This window comes from Leucoraja erinacea, chromosome 3, assembly GCF_028641065.1.
Source record: "Leucoraja erinacea ecotype New England chromosome 3, Leri_hhj_1, whole genome shotgun sequence".
Classification (NCBI taxonomy): domain Eukaryota; kingdom Metazoa; phylum Chordata; class Chondrichthyes; order Rajiformes; family Rajidae; genus Leucoraja; species Leucoraja erinaceus.
In genome coordinates, this window is record NC_073379.1 from 41,183,651 (window position 1) to 41,196,838 (window position 13,188).

The 13,188-nt window shown below is 43.3% G+C and overlaps 1 protein-coding gene across 6 annotated transcripts in view; it reads right to left on the reverse strand.

Annotated features, from left to right (window-relative positions):
* LOC129695518 (phosphatidylinositol 4-phosphate 5-kinase type-1 beta-like) overlaps positions 1-13,188 on the reverse strand; it is a 146,546-nt gene that overhangs the window by 101,284 nt on the left and 32,074 nt on the right. For 3 of the 6 annotated variants that reach the window (XM_055632512.1, XM_055632504.1, XM_055632506.1), the window contains exon 2: positions 3,048-3,194. The exons of the other annotated variants lie outside the window; for them this stretch is intronic. The gene's annotated coding sequence lies outside the window, so the exon portion shown is untranslated. The remainder of the gene's footprint in view (positions 1-3,047; positions 3,195-13,188) is intronic. 6 annotated transcript variants of the gene reach the window in all.

Here is a 13,188-nt window from a genome sequence, read left to right on the forward strand (position 1 = left end):
GAAAAACAAGAGAAAAGTGAAAATGAAGAAAAGTGAGAATTCCCACAATTTAGTCAACTAAAAGCAATCCTGTATGTGATTTTCATCTCCTCATTGTTTTAGACAAACATGTTCACCACTCAATGCTGCAATTATTTGTCCAAAATGGAATAGGAATGCAATTGCTACAGTAAATTGTATTTGTATAGCACCGGATAGTGAAACGTCAAAAGGTAATTCACAGAAACCACTGTTGAGCAAAGACGGACACTGGACTTTAAGAAATTGGAACAAGTTGAATAGAAGATGGTTCAAATATGTGAGGCAGCAGCTTTACTAGCTGCATTATTTTATAACCGAGTCATCGTGAAAGAAAACAAAAATACCCAATTGAGATTTGAACACAAGTCAGCAGTCAGTAATTAATTCGTTGAGGATGTAGAAGACTACTGATCAAGAGTTGATAAATGGAGTATAGAGGAGGACTTATTGGTCAGCATCAACAAGGTGAGCCAAAGGGCCTAGTTCTGTCCTGTATTACATAAAGCAATGGTATAATCAAGACTAGAGGGAACAAAGGACTGAATGATCGGTTTAGCAGATGTCGAGGCTGGGTCCTAGTCAGGTTGATGCTGGAGGTGGAAGCACAAAAACTACAAACACATTCATTCTAGCATCACTAAAATATTAGTCTCAATGCAAGAATCAGAGTTATTCAGCATGGAAACAAACGCTCGAGTCCACCAAGTTCATGTTGACCATCAAGCACCCATGTGTACATGCCAGTGATATTGCTACAATCAAGAATTTGGTTGTACCATACCTCACCATGTGTACATTTGACGCAATGTCAATTCTATACTTATCCCACGTTATTCTCTCCACATGCCCATCACCTCTCCCGATTCTACCACTTAGCCACTCAATGGGGGCAATTCAAGTGCCCAATTCACCCATTTCACTGCATCTCTTTGGGATGTGGGAGGAAACCAGCAAAGCTATGCTGTCACAGGAAGAACTCAAATGCTACACAGGCAGCACCCAAGGATAGGACTGAACTCGGGTTGCTGGGCCGCAAGGCAGCAGCTTTACCAGCTGTGCCATTGCACTTCCCATTTTAGCTGCTCACCATTTTAACTCCCCTGACCATATCAACATTTCTGTCCTGAGCCACCTACATTGCCACAGAGAGCCACACACGAACTGGAGGAACAGTACCTCATATTTCACTTTGGCAGCTTACAACGAAATGTATGAACATAAAATCTTCCAGTTTTATGTAACTAATCTACAAAACTGCCTCCTCCCCCCTCCTCCTCTCTTCTTCCCCATGCCCCACTTGGATTTGCATCCATCTCTCTTTCCCCCTCTTCCTCCATATTCCTTCCTCTGCCTTCACAATTCTCTATACCTCTATCACCCACCGAGTTACTCAAGCATTTTTTGTGTTATTTTTGTAAACCAACATCAGCAGTTCCTCGCATCTACTGTAGACTTTATACAAGGTTGAAATACATACTTCGGCTTGCACTGCTATGGTCTGGTTACCTCGTGTAACTGACAATTTATTGTATTATTGTTTATTGTGTAGTTATTTGTTGTGTTAATATGCCTGCAGCAAGTAAGAATTGCATTCTGTTCCCAGCACTCATGACAATTAAACACTCCTTGTTTGACAAAAGCTCAGAGTTAATGGAGGGTGCAGAAAGAGTTTAGTGTGAAGCCCCAGCTTGAACACAACAGAAAATAAAAGTTGACCTCATCTCCATCGTTCCAGAATATTTAGGGAATTGCCACTTAGAGTTTAACCCAAATGTATGGCTGCTTAAAGAAACAATGATTAAATATAGAGCTTGGTCACAGCTAGACATGATCTCATCTAGTCTTGTGGGATGGCGGTCGCGTAGCAGTAGAATTGTTGCCTTGCAGCACCAGAGACCTGGGTTCAATCCTGACTATGGGTGCTGGCTGTACGGAGTCTGTACATTCTCCCTGTGACTGCATGGGTTTTCTCCCGGTGCTCCAGTTTTCTCCCACATTCGAAACGCGCACAGGTTTGTATGTTAATTGGCTTGTGTAAATTGCCCCTAGTGCATAGGATAGACGTAGTGTATGCATGGATGAATGTTGGTCAGCACGGACGCAGTGGGCCAAAGGACAGTTTCCACACTAACACTAAAGCTAAAAACTAGAACTGGACAGTCTCATCCTCTTTCTATGCCTGGCTGACATTTTCTTAAGGTTCAAAATCAAGATCTTGTTAAAACATTTAAATTAGCTTTGTGCTGAAACAAGACTCAACCACCTTTAAAAGCAAACATTCAGCAAAATACCAACTCCTGAAGGAAAGGCCTTTAAACTGGATCCAAGAGAGGAGATCCCTTTAATCGTACATGTATTGATTCCACGAGCCTAATTATGTCATTTTGCAACCATGATTATTTTTGTTTGTACACAACATTTCAGTGTGCAGCTTATGAATGGTGCAAGAAAAACACAGGCCCAAGGAGGTGTCATCCTTTCTTTAAAAGTATTTAAAATAATCAACCCATGACCATTGTCAAATTTAAATTAACGTTACAATTTGACTGGACAGCGTGCAAATCAAAGTTTATACACGTGACAATAATAAACCAATATGAAATGACTAAACATAATGATTAAAGCAAAGTGATTTCGCAATCACTGAGGCCATGCTTTATTTTATTGTTCGTACCACTTTAAGTCCACAATAAAACATTTCCAAGGAATTACTGCTGGCCATGTGGAAGTTTGTACTTAGCTTTCCAAATCAACATCTTGGCCTAGAAAATAAACTAAAGTTACTTCCAATACACATTGAGATACCAATTCTATTAACCACTGGCAATGCATGCAGATGTTGTCGTTTACTAAGAATTAAAATGCCTAATTTGGGTAAAACATTATATAGGGACTTAAAAGTCATCCCTTTAAGTCAGGTACACAAGGTTAAAACAAAATGGTCCACAACGGTTTCTATGACTGTTCCCAGGGAAACACATTGACTGCTGCTGGAAGATTAATGCAGTAAATGATGCACTGTGTACCTGGAACTTTTGGTCTTCCAATGTTAGGAGTTGTCAATAAATGAGTGATGCCAACTGGCCCATTCCAAGGTGCAATACTACGTGAAGAGGTGCACTGAAGTTTGGTGCAGTATCTGGAGCCTTTTACTTTGGTACTTCAGGGGAAATCTGGATAAATAAACAAGGGAAAGAGATACAGAAGGATATGCTGATTGAGTGAGATGAAGTGTGACTCAAGTGGAACATAAACACTGGCATGGACCAGTTGAGCAGAATGACCTACTCGCACTGCAGTCCATGTAATTATCATTTAACCACCACTTCAAAGCTTCTTTCATCTGCAAGCTCACATAACCCTGGCAAGTGTGTACACACTGAGAAAAAAAAGCTCAAGAGAAAATGCAAAGTCCATCACGAACTGTGGAAGAAAAATAGCAAGTACAGGTTCCCAGCAGTGAGCGAGTGAATTCGAGGAGTCATTTCAAAAGATTGCCAGGTTCTTGTTTCTAATTAACAAACATGAAACAAAGCTGAAACAAAGCTGATAGATGGGGCAAAGATGAAGATTAAAATTAGCAGGGACTTTACTGACTGAATAGACTCGAGGGATTGAATGACCTCCCCCAATATCCCTTGTACACACCGCACGGGTGACTAAATTACTATAATGTTAAGACTTTCAGCAAAACACCCCATTTTGCCCAAATCATTCAGGGTTGTTCAACGAAAAACGGCTGCATTGAAACTCAAAGTCAAACTTAAACTCTCGAATTACGAAGTTCAAATACAAACAATGCCCCTCCCAATTAGCAAACTAAAATAGTATGTTGAGACCGGACTTAAATTAGAGATTAAGTAATTTGTTACCATAGGAAGCAATGCTATTGCACCAAACAGAAATGTGACCTCACCACAGTCAAAACTAAAGTATTTAAAAAAAGATTTCTAATTGAGTGGAGAACACTTTGAGTTCACAGCACTCTACGCCCTCCTCTGTACTTTCTGTTCCTCCCCACAAATTGAACGATTTAGGGAATAATTATGTATGCCAGCATGCTATTGTAAATTTTCTACAGCAAGCAAGCATCAAGGCAATAACCCCCAAGGGTGGAGGCACCATTTATTACCAAGGATATCTGTTACAAAATGTGTGCAATACAACACGGAAACAAGCCCTTCGGCCCACGAGTCCGCAGTGCCTAGCAATCCCCGCACACTATCCTACACACACACACACACACGGGACAATTTACACTTAAACACTAAGCCAATTAACCTACAACCCCGTACGTCTTTGGAGTGTGGGAAAAAAACCAAAGATCGCGGAGAAAACACACACGATCACCGTGAGAACATACAAACAGCACCTGTAGTTGGGATCAAACCCGGGTCTCCGCACTGCAAGGCAGCAACTCTACCGCTGCGCCACCGTGCTGCCCGACTCTTTGGAGATACAGCGTGAAAAGAGGCACTTTGGCACTGCGAGTCCGTGCCAACCAGTGATCAACCCCATACACTAGCACTATCCTACACACTAGGGACAATTTTTAACCAAAACCAATTAACCTACAAACTTGAACATCTTTGAAGTGCTGCAGGAAACCGGAGCACCCGGAGAAAACCCACACTGTCACAGGGAGAACATACAAACTCTGTACAGATAGCACCCGTAGTCAGGATTGAGCCCGAGTCACGGTGCTTAGGGAGCAACTCCACCACTGCGCCGCCCTGCATTACAGTTTTCAAAATTGCAGTAAAATTTAGAATGGGTAATAGCTCACCAATAGAGCTTCAGCACCTTTTTAAGAGAGAAGCGTGGTTTAAATTGATTGTTTTATCCAAGCAGGGAAAAACTTCCCACAAAGCACTGCTTCCGTTCATACTAGTGGAAGGGTTATTCACCAAACACACAGGTTTAAGGAAGACAGTTGAGACCCGACCCGAAACGTAATCCATTCCCTCTCTCCAGGGATGCTGCCTGTCCCGCTGAGTTACTCCAGCATTTTGTATCCGTCTTCGGTGTAAACCAGCATCTGCAGTTTCTTCCTACACAGGTTTAAGGAAACTGTAAAGGAGCTGCAGTGGGAAATGAGGAGAATCTCACCAAAATTCTAAGCATTTTGCATTGCTATAGCAACTTTCCAAGTCCCATAAATGCTCTTGCCTCCCAACCAAAAACACTTTTGATATGTAGTCACTGGTAATGCAGGAAACAAAGTTTTCAATTAACATAAAGCAAGCTTCCAGCAATGCCAAACTGATTTGTAGATGAACTGCTTTTTATCCTACCAGGCATTTCACAATCTCAACAATTCACAACATCTTAAGGCTAAGTTAGAGAATCAAAGTCAGCAGCACAGAAACAGACACTTCGGCCCATCAAATCGATGCAGACCATCAACAGACCATCAGACCATTTACACTCTTCCTACACTTATTTTATTCTCCCCATAGTCCACCAGTTATGGCGAGTTGGATGATCAGCCATGATCATATTAAATGGCGGTGCAGGCTCGAAGGGCCGAATGGCCTACTCCTGCACCTAATTCCTGTTATCTTAAAAAAACCCCAAATAAAACAGGGCTATTTACAGTGCCAATTAACCTGTCAACCAGTAAATGGGTAACCAGAGCACACAGAGGAACCCATGCAGTCATAGGGAGAATGTGCAAATTCCACACATGCAGCGTTTGAGGTCGGGATCGAACTGGAACAGCACGTCAGTGGCGGTACTAGCTGTGGCACTGTGCTGCCAAGCAGGTGATTGATGTGGAATTTCAAGGAGCATAGGTCCCAATTTGCACACTCAATATGATAACAACCATGTACCAATGGTTTCCACTGATGTTAAATACTGGCCGGAAGTCGCACAATTGCCTAGCTTTACAAGCTAGCAACTGTCCTTGGTTGGCCCAGCTCCAGCAAACCTGGTTTGATCCCAACCTCTGGTGCTCTCTCCGTGTGCTCCAGTTAATTAATTCACACTGAAGACACACAGGTTGGTAGATTAAACTGCTACTATAAATTGTCAAGTGTGCAGGCAAGTGGTAGAATCCCAGAGTTTATGCTGGATGGTCAGCATGGAATCAATGGGACAAATGCCCCGTTTCTGTGGTGAACATAGAACAATACAACACAGGAAAGGGCCCTTCAGCCCATAATGTCTGTACTGGAAAGCAAATTAAACTCATCCCTTCTACTTGTGCATGATCAATATCGCCCATTCCCTGCATAGTCACGTACCTACCGAAAGCTCCTTAAATGCCACTATCGTACCGGCCAAAACAAAAAAAAGACTTGCCCTGCGTATCTGCTTTAAACTTTCCTTCCCTCTCACTGCAGACTTCTAATCTGCGATGCTATGTAGAGCTATACATTTCCATCCTGGGTAACAGTTTCTGGTTGTCTTCTCTATCTATGCTTCTTAATTTTATAACCTACAATTACATCTCCCCTCAACCTCCAACACTCCAGAGAAAATAATCCAAGTTTGTCACCCTCATTATTGCTAAAATTCTCTAATCCTGGCAAACCCCTTCTGCACACTGTCCACCGCCTCCACATTATGGAGGACTAGAATTGCACACAGAACCAACGTTCTATAAAGCTGAAATGTATATTACTCTACCATTATTCCACAACTACTCTGCAACAACACAATCACACTGCTGAACTCGGAGTCCCGACGATAGACTTCTCTGGTCCCTCCGTCCCCTTTGTTTAATCATTCTGTATTTCCTGATTATTCTGTATCTTCCCTCTTTCTATCTTTTTTGTTTTTCTTTTTGTACAACTACTACGGACTGACGCAAAACTGCATTTCGTTGTACTGATACTTACTTGTATTTGTGCGATGACATTAAAGTTGAATTGAATTGAATTGAAATAATACATAAAGATAATTTAGATTTTCAGAGGCCTTTGATCAAGTCACACCAAAGAATTTATCATGCAAAATTGAAGCAAATGGAATTGTTGGTCAGTATACAAGATTGAAATTTGGTTTAGAGAGGTTAATAGAGCCATGAAACAGAGTTGGAATAAAAAGGATTTTGACAAGCAGTCATTAGTAGGGTACCACAGGGATCCAGGCTTGGTTCAAGCCATTAACAATCTGCAGTGCATTAATAATATACATCAATGATCTGGATGAGAGCACACGAAAATAATATTTCTAAGTCGGCCAATGACATAAAACGGAGTGTGATTGTCAGCTAAGAAGCAAACAAGAGGCTTCAAAAAGATTTAGACAAGCAAATGGACAAGTAAATGGCAGATGCAGTATAATGTACTTCTATAGCAAGATATCGTATTATTTAAATGGAGAGATTGCAAGCTGTTGGACATGATGTCCTTAGGCTAATCACTGAAGGCTGATGCAGCACAGTAAAGGCTACACGTGCAACACTGGCTTTCATTGCAAGAGGCTTTAAGTGTGCGGCTAGGTCTTGTACAATTAGCAAGGCCTTGGAGAGGGTTCCCAATAACCCTCGCACTAGCATGCGTGGAGACTTGGTAATCCTTCCCCACATATATCCTTGCCAGAGAATTGCCAGACCCATTCATGGAAAAGCAAAACTGTCACATGATTAGGTCAATCAGGCCTGTGCCTATTCACACTCAGAAGAACAATTATAATGTTAAAGGGATATTTGGACAGGTACAGAGAAACACAGAACTATACCGCACAGGAACAGGCCTTCATCCCATACTGTCTGGGACTATGATGCCAAATTTAAACAAATTCTTTCTGCCTGCATGAGTTCCATATCTGTCCTTTCCCTGTATATTCATTGCCTATCCAAAAGTTTAAACACCACTATCATATTTGCATTATTGTAGATAGGAAATGCTTAGTGGGAAAATGTAGCTGGGGAGGCTTATAACCCAATGGTAGGAATGTTGATTTCCTCAACTTCTAATAACCTTTGCATTCCCCCCTTTCTCTCTCTCCCCGTCCCTCCCCCATCCTAGTTGTCGCACTAGTTTCATTGTCATCCTATCGAGTTTCACTGTCTGTATAATTAGTTGTCACTTACCCCACAGCCAACCATGGACCATCGTGCTCTACCTTTCCTTGATCATCATTGCTTTCTGCATATCTTTCATTCTTTTGTTTTATGTCACCATCTATAACTCTTGGTTCCCTTTCCCCTGACTACCAGTCTGAAGGAGGGTCTCAACTCAAAATGTCACCTATTCCTTTTCTCCAGAGATGTTGCCTGAACCACTGAGTTACTCCAGCTTTTTGTGTCTAAAGGTTTAGTGGGATATGGCCCAACTGTAGGCAAATGGGATAAGCTTAGGGAGACACTTTGGTCAACACAGCCACGTTGGGCCAAATTCCAAAGCCCAATTACACACTTTACAACTCCGATTATAATAACAGGGCCTCAACAGTGGATACAAGGTGGATATTTCTCCTAGCTCAGGGATTGGAATTCTGAATAACAATTTCAAGATAATGACATAAAAACATTCAGACCGAAGCAAGGATTTTTTTTTGCATCCACTGCGGCCCAACATTGTGGAATGACGTGGTCTTTCCGGGAGACTGACGGGCGCACCAAGCTGCAGGAGTCCGCAGGAGTCCGCGGGATCAAAGCTCCAACCGCGGGACCTGTGGACATTACCATCATGATGCCTGCACTCTGGTAAGAAGAGGCCGACTCTGGAGCTCAATGCCGCGGAGAGCATTTCAACTACCCTGACGCGGGGTTTTCGATCACCCAGATGGGGGCTTCAATCGTCGGCTGCTGGGGTTTGATTGCCCCGACTGCAGATGGTTTGACTGCCCCGACCCCGGGAGAACAAGAGGAAGAAGATTGAACTTTATTGCCTTCCATCAGTGAGGAATGTGGAATCCACTGCGATGGATGTTTATGTTAACTTTGTGGTTGTGTGTCTTGTTGCTTTTCACTTATAATGGCTGTATGGCAACTCAAATGCCACTGTACCTTAATAGGATATGGATATGCCATTTATTGTCACTATACATGTACAGTGAAACTGAAAGCTGCTCGTACTCAGTGCATACATACAATTTAGCACAAAAAAACAAGAAACAGAAAAAAAAAAAAAAAACAGAAGGGAGATGGGGGGGGGGGGGGGAATAGGTGCACAAATTCTGCGGCGCTACATACATATATACATATATACAGATGGAAGTCCGTGTTGGGCGGTGTAGTCAGTGCATGTGTGAATTTGAATTTATAGTAGTTATAATTCTCGGAAAGCAACTATTCCTGAGTCTGTTTGTCCTGGAGTACATAGAATAGGTACATTTGACAATAAACTAACCTTGAAACCTTGAATAGCGAACGCATGCCAATTCCATATCACAAACACACAAATTGTTGAATATATTTCCACAGGCAAACTGATTTACAGACGCAAAATGCATCAAGGAATATGGGAAAGAGTTGGAATATGGTTTTGAGGTAGAGGATCAGCCACAATCTTAATGAATGACACTGTAGGTTTAAAAGGAATTGATGGCCTACACCTACTATTATTTTCTGCCCCCACGTTTCAGGTACTGAGTCAAACTGCCCTTCTCTTCTAAAAGGAAAAATAATTCACCTTGGCAGTTTGAATCTAGGAATTAATCAGACACACAAAATCTCAAGAGGTAATATGTGAATGACTAATTCATCTGAATATCAAATAAAGTAACTTAACCCATTACTACTTAAATTATTGCACTAGTAATTTTCCTTTAAACGATCTCATACAGGAATATGATTAAACTCACGAGTATTTCCACTGAAAATTCAATTTAGTTCAAATATTACATTCTAAGATAGCTGAAGAATTAATATTAAGTATAGAAGGTTAGTGTTGTACTTCCGGTGGCGCTGGTGCCAGCAGCCTCCACCTACAGCCCGGTATCTTTTTGTTTTTTTGTTTATTTAGTTATGCAAAAGTGTTTTTTTGGTGTTTTTATGTGGGGGAAGAGGGCACGATGCGGGGGATACCGCCCTTCAGCCGCTTCCTGGTGAGGACGCGACTATTATTCGAGTCGCGTCCTCGCCCCCCCCCCTCCCCCCAGCGGCCTACCTACCTGGATTGGCGCGGCCTTCCTGCCGGGATCGACCAGAGCTCCAGCAGCGGCGGGACAGCGCTGAAACATCGTGGGGCTGGCGATGCCTTACCGGGGGTCGCCGTCTGGAGCCCGGAGTGCTGGACCTGCTGCACCGACATCATGGAGCTGCGGTTTGCGGAGCTCCCAACGCGGGCGGCGCTGATGGACAGCACGGGGTCCTGTGAATCTGCCCGGCTCAGCCTGTGGACTCAGGAGCTGCAGACTCCGGCAGCGGGAGGCGGCTGATCGGGAGGTCCGGGCCGCTGAGGAGGAGGATGCTCACCGTCGGGGTTCGGCGTCGGCGTTCCACCAGCCCGGCGTGAGGGCCTGAACATCGGGCCACCCGGGGCAGCGACTGCGGGTGCTCGGAAGGCCCCGACCACGGATGAACACGGAGGGGAGGCTGGCTGGACTATGGTGCCATCCTCACCTTGGTGCCATTTATGTTTTGTTGTGTCGTGGACTTTCTGTGTTTGTGCTTTTTTAAAATTCAATTTCAATTTTATTTTTAATATGTTTTATTATTTATTTATTATAAATTTATTTTTTTTGTGATTTTTTTTATGATACTGCCTGCAAGGGAAATTCATTTCATGGTCTCAAATTGAGACAATGACAATAAATTTGAATACAATACAATGAATACAATACGGGTGGTATTTTGCATTAGCTCAAGATGTTCGTGAGGCCACATTGGGAGTATTGGGTTCAGTTTTGGTCATCCGCCACAGGAAAGATGCCACAAAGTAGGAAGGAGTGCAGAAAAGGTTTAAGAGCATGTTGCTAGGATTGGTGAGTCTGAGTTATAGGGAGAGGTTGGGCAGACTGCCACTTTATACCTGGGAGGGTAAAAGACAGGTAATCTCAGAGGTGTGCGCAATCATGAAGGGAATACATTGGGTGAATGCACAGAGTCTTTTTCCCCAGGGTTAGGGAACCAAGAACTAAAGAGCATGGGTTTAAGAGGGAAGAGATTTAAAAGGGTCCCGAAGTGCAATGTTTTTTTCATACAGAGAGCGTATAATTAAATTGAACGAGCTGCCAGAAGAACTAGTTGAGACACAAATGTTGAGTGCAACATTAAAAAGATTTGTACAGATTAATGGATAGCATGGGCGGAAATTGCTTTTTAAACATGGGGGGGGGGGAACACAATGAGGCCTAACATCTAGGACAGGGCTTGTCAACCTACGGACCACAGGCCGGATCCGGCCCGCAGGCGTATTTTGGCGACCTGGGAGCTGCAGCCAGTCCCAGGGTATGTAGTCGACCTGGGCGCTAGAGCCAGACCTGGGGCAAGTGTGCTGACCTGGGTGCCACAGGCAGACCTGGGGCAAGTGTGCTGACCTGGGTGCTACAGCCAGACCTGCCAGCCAACCTGGGAACAACAGGTCCTATGTGCCACCGTGTCTGCGCCGACCAGCAATCAGCCCGTACACTAGCACCATCCGACACACTAGGGACAATTTACAATTTACTGAAGCACTTCACCTACAAAGCTGCACGTCTTTGGAGTGTGGGCAGGGGAGCCGGCCTGGGCGCTACAGCCAGTCCCGAGGCACGCAGGTGACCTGGGCACTACAGCCAGACCTGGGGCAAGCGAGCCGACCTGGGATTGGCTGTAGCGCCCAGGTCACAAAACATGGGGGGGGGGGGGGGGGGGGGATATTGTTCCCCCCCATCCCAGGATTGGATAGAGAGAGATGAGGGTCAAATGCAGGCAAATGGGTGGACATCTTGGTTGGCATGGATGAATTGGGCCGAAGGGTGCAGTTATAGAAACCCTGCATTAGACAGAAACAGGAAGCAGATTTGAGCCAAAACAGAAAAATAAATGCCCAAATTAGAAAACTTCTCTCTCTCGGAGAGTGCATCCACTATCAGTTGTCAATGATAAAACTGACCAGAGATATCAGCAAGTAACAAGAGCCAACCCATTGAAAACCACAATCTTTATTTCTATAGTGACGGTAACTGGGGAAGAGATCTCAACACACTTCACACGAATGTCATTGAACAACATTTGACATTGAGCCTTGCATGTTGATTCTGGAACACGTGGCCCAAAAAGTTTAGCTGAAGGAGATACGTTTTAAGGAGTGCCATAGAGGACAAAAAAAATGGCAACATTTTAAGAAAAACTACAGAACACAGGACCTTGGCACAGCTACCAAAAGTAATTAAATTGGAGGATAACAAAAAAGTCAGAATTAGAAGCGAGAGATCCTGTGCAATTTCGGACAAGCTGCTGCTACAGACATGGAGGGCAAAATAACAAAACAATTTGAAAACAAGAGAATTTATAAACTGACACGTCAAGGGAAAGAAAATCAAGATATCCATTAAAGTTCAAAGTATAATTTTTAAGGGAGATTCAATTACCAGCATTACAAAAGGATTACCATTAAGAAACACACCACAAATAAACTAGATGCCATTCTATTCAACAGGAATTCTTTTTCCCTTTGTGTAAGAGAACAATTGATTCTTTCCACACTAATTAGTTAGCGTAATCACAAATTTGGTAATGTGATTGCTATATTTCCAACTGCACTAAGTTTTCTGCCATGGAAATAAATTATGCAGACTACAACTCATTAAGAATGATTGATATTCACTTTTGATATAGAATCCTTCTGATTCACCTGATATGGTTAAGGTTACCTGGCAAGAGACTTGCATTCATAAATGATCTTTCATAACCCAAGGACTTTCCAATGTGCTTACCAGGATGTCAAGTCAAGTCAAGTCAAGTCAAGTCAATTTAATTTCATAGCACAATTTAAAAACAACTCTCGTTGACCAAAGTGCTTTACAATAGTGCAGGTACTAAAGGGCCTGTCCCACTTGCGTATCCTTGGCACGCAAATTACGCGACCTTGTTATCGCGTTGAGGCGCACGGGCATCGTATGGCAGCGCTGGCCGGTCCCACTGAGAAGCGCGGAGGGGTATGTAGTTATGCGCGATATCGCGCGGCGCTCTGAAATTTTGTAGCGAATGAAATCTTTGCGCGCCAACAGTCTGTCGCGTAACTGACGGCCAAAATGGGACAGGCCCATAACTTGCTACAAACAGTG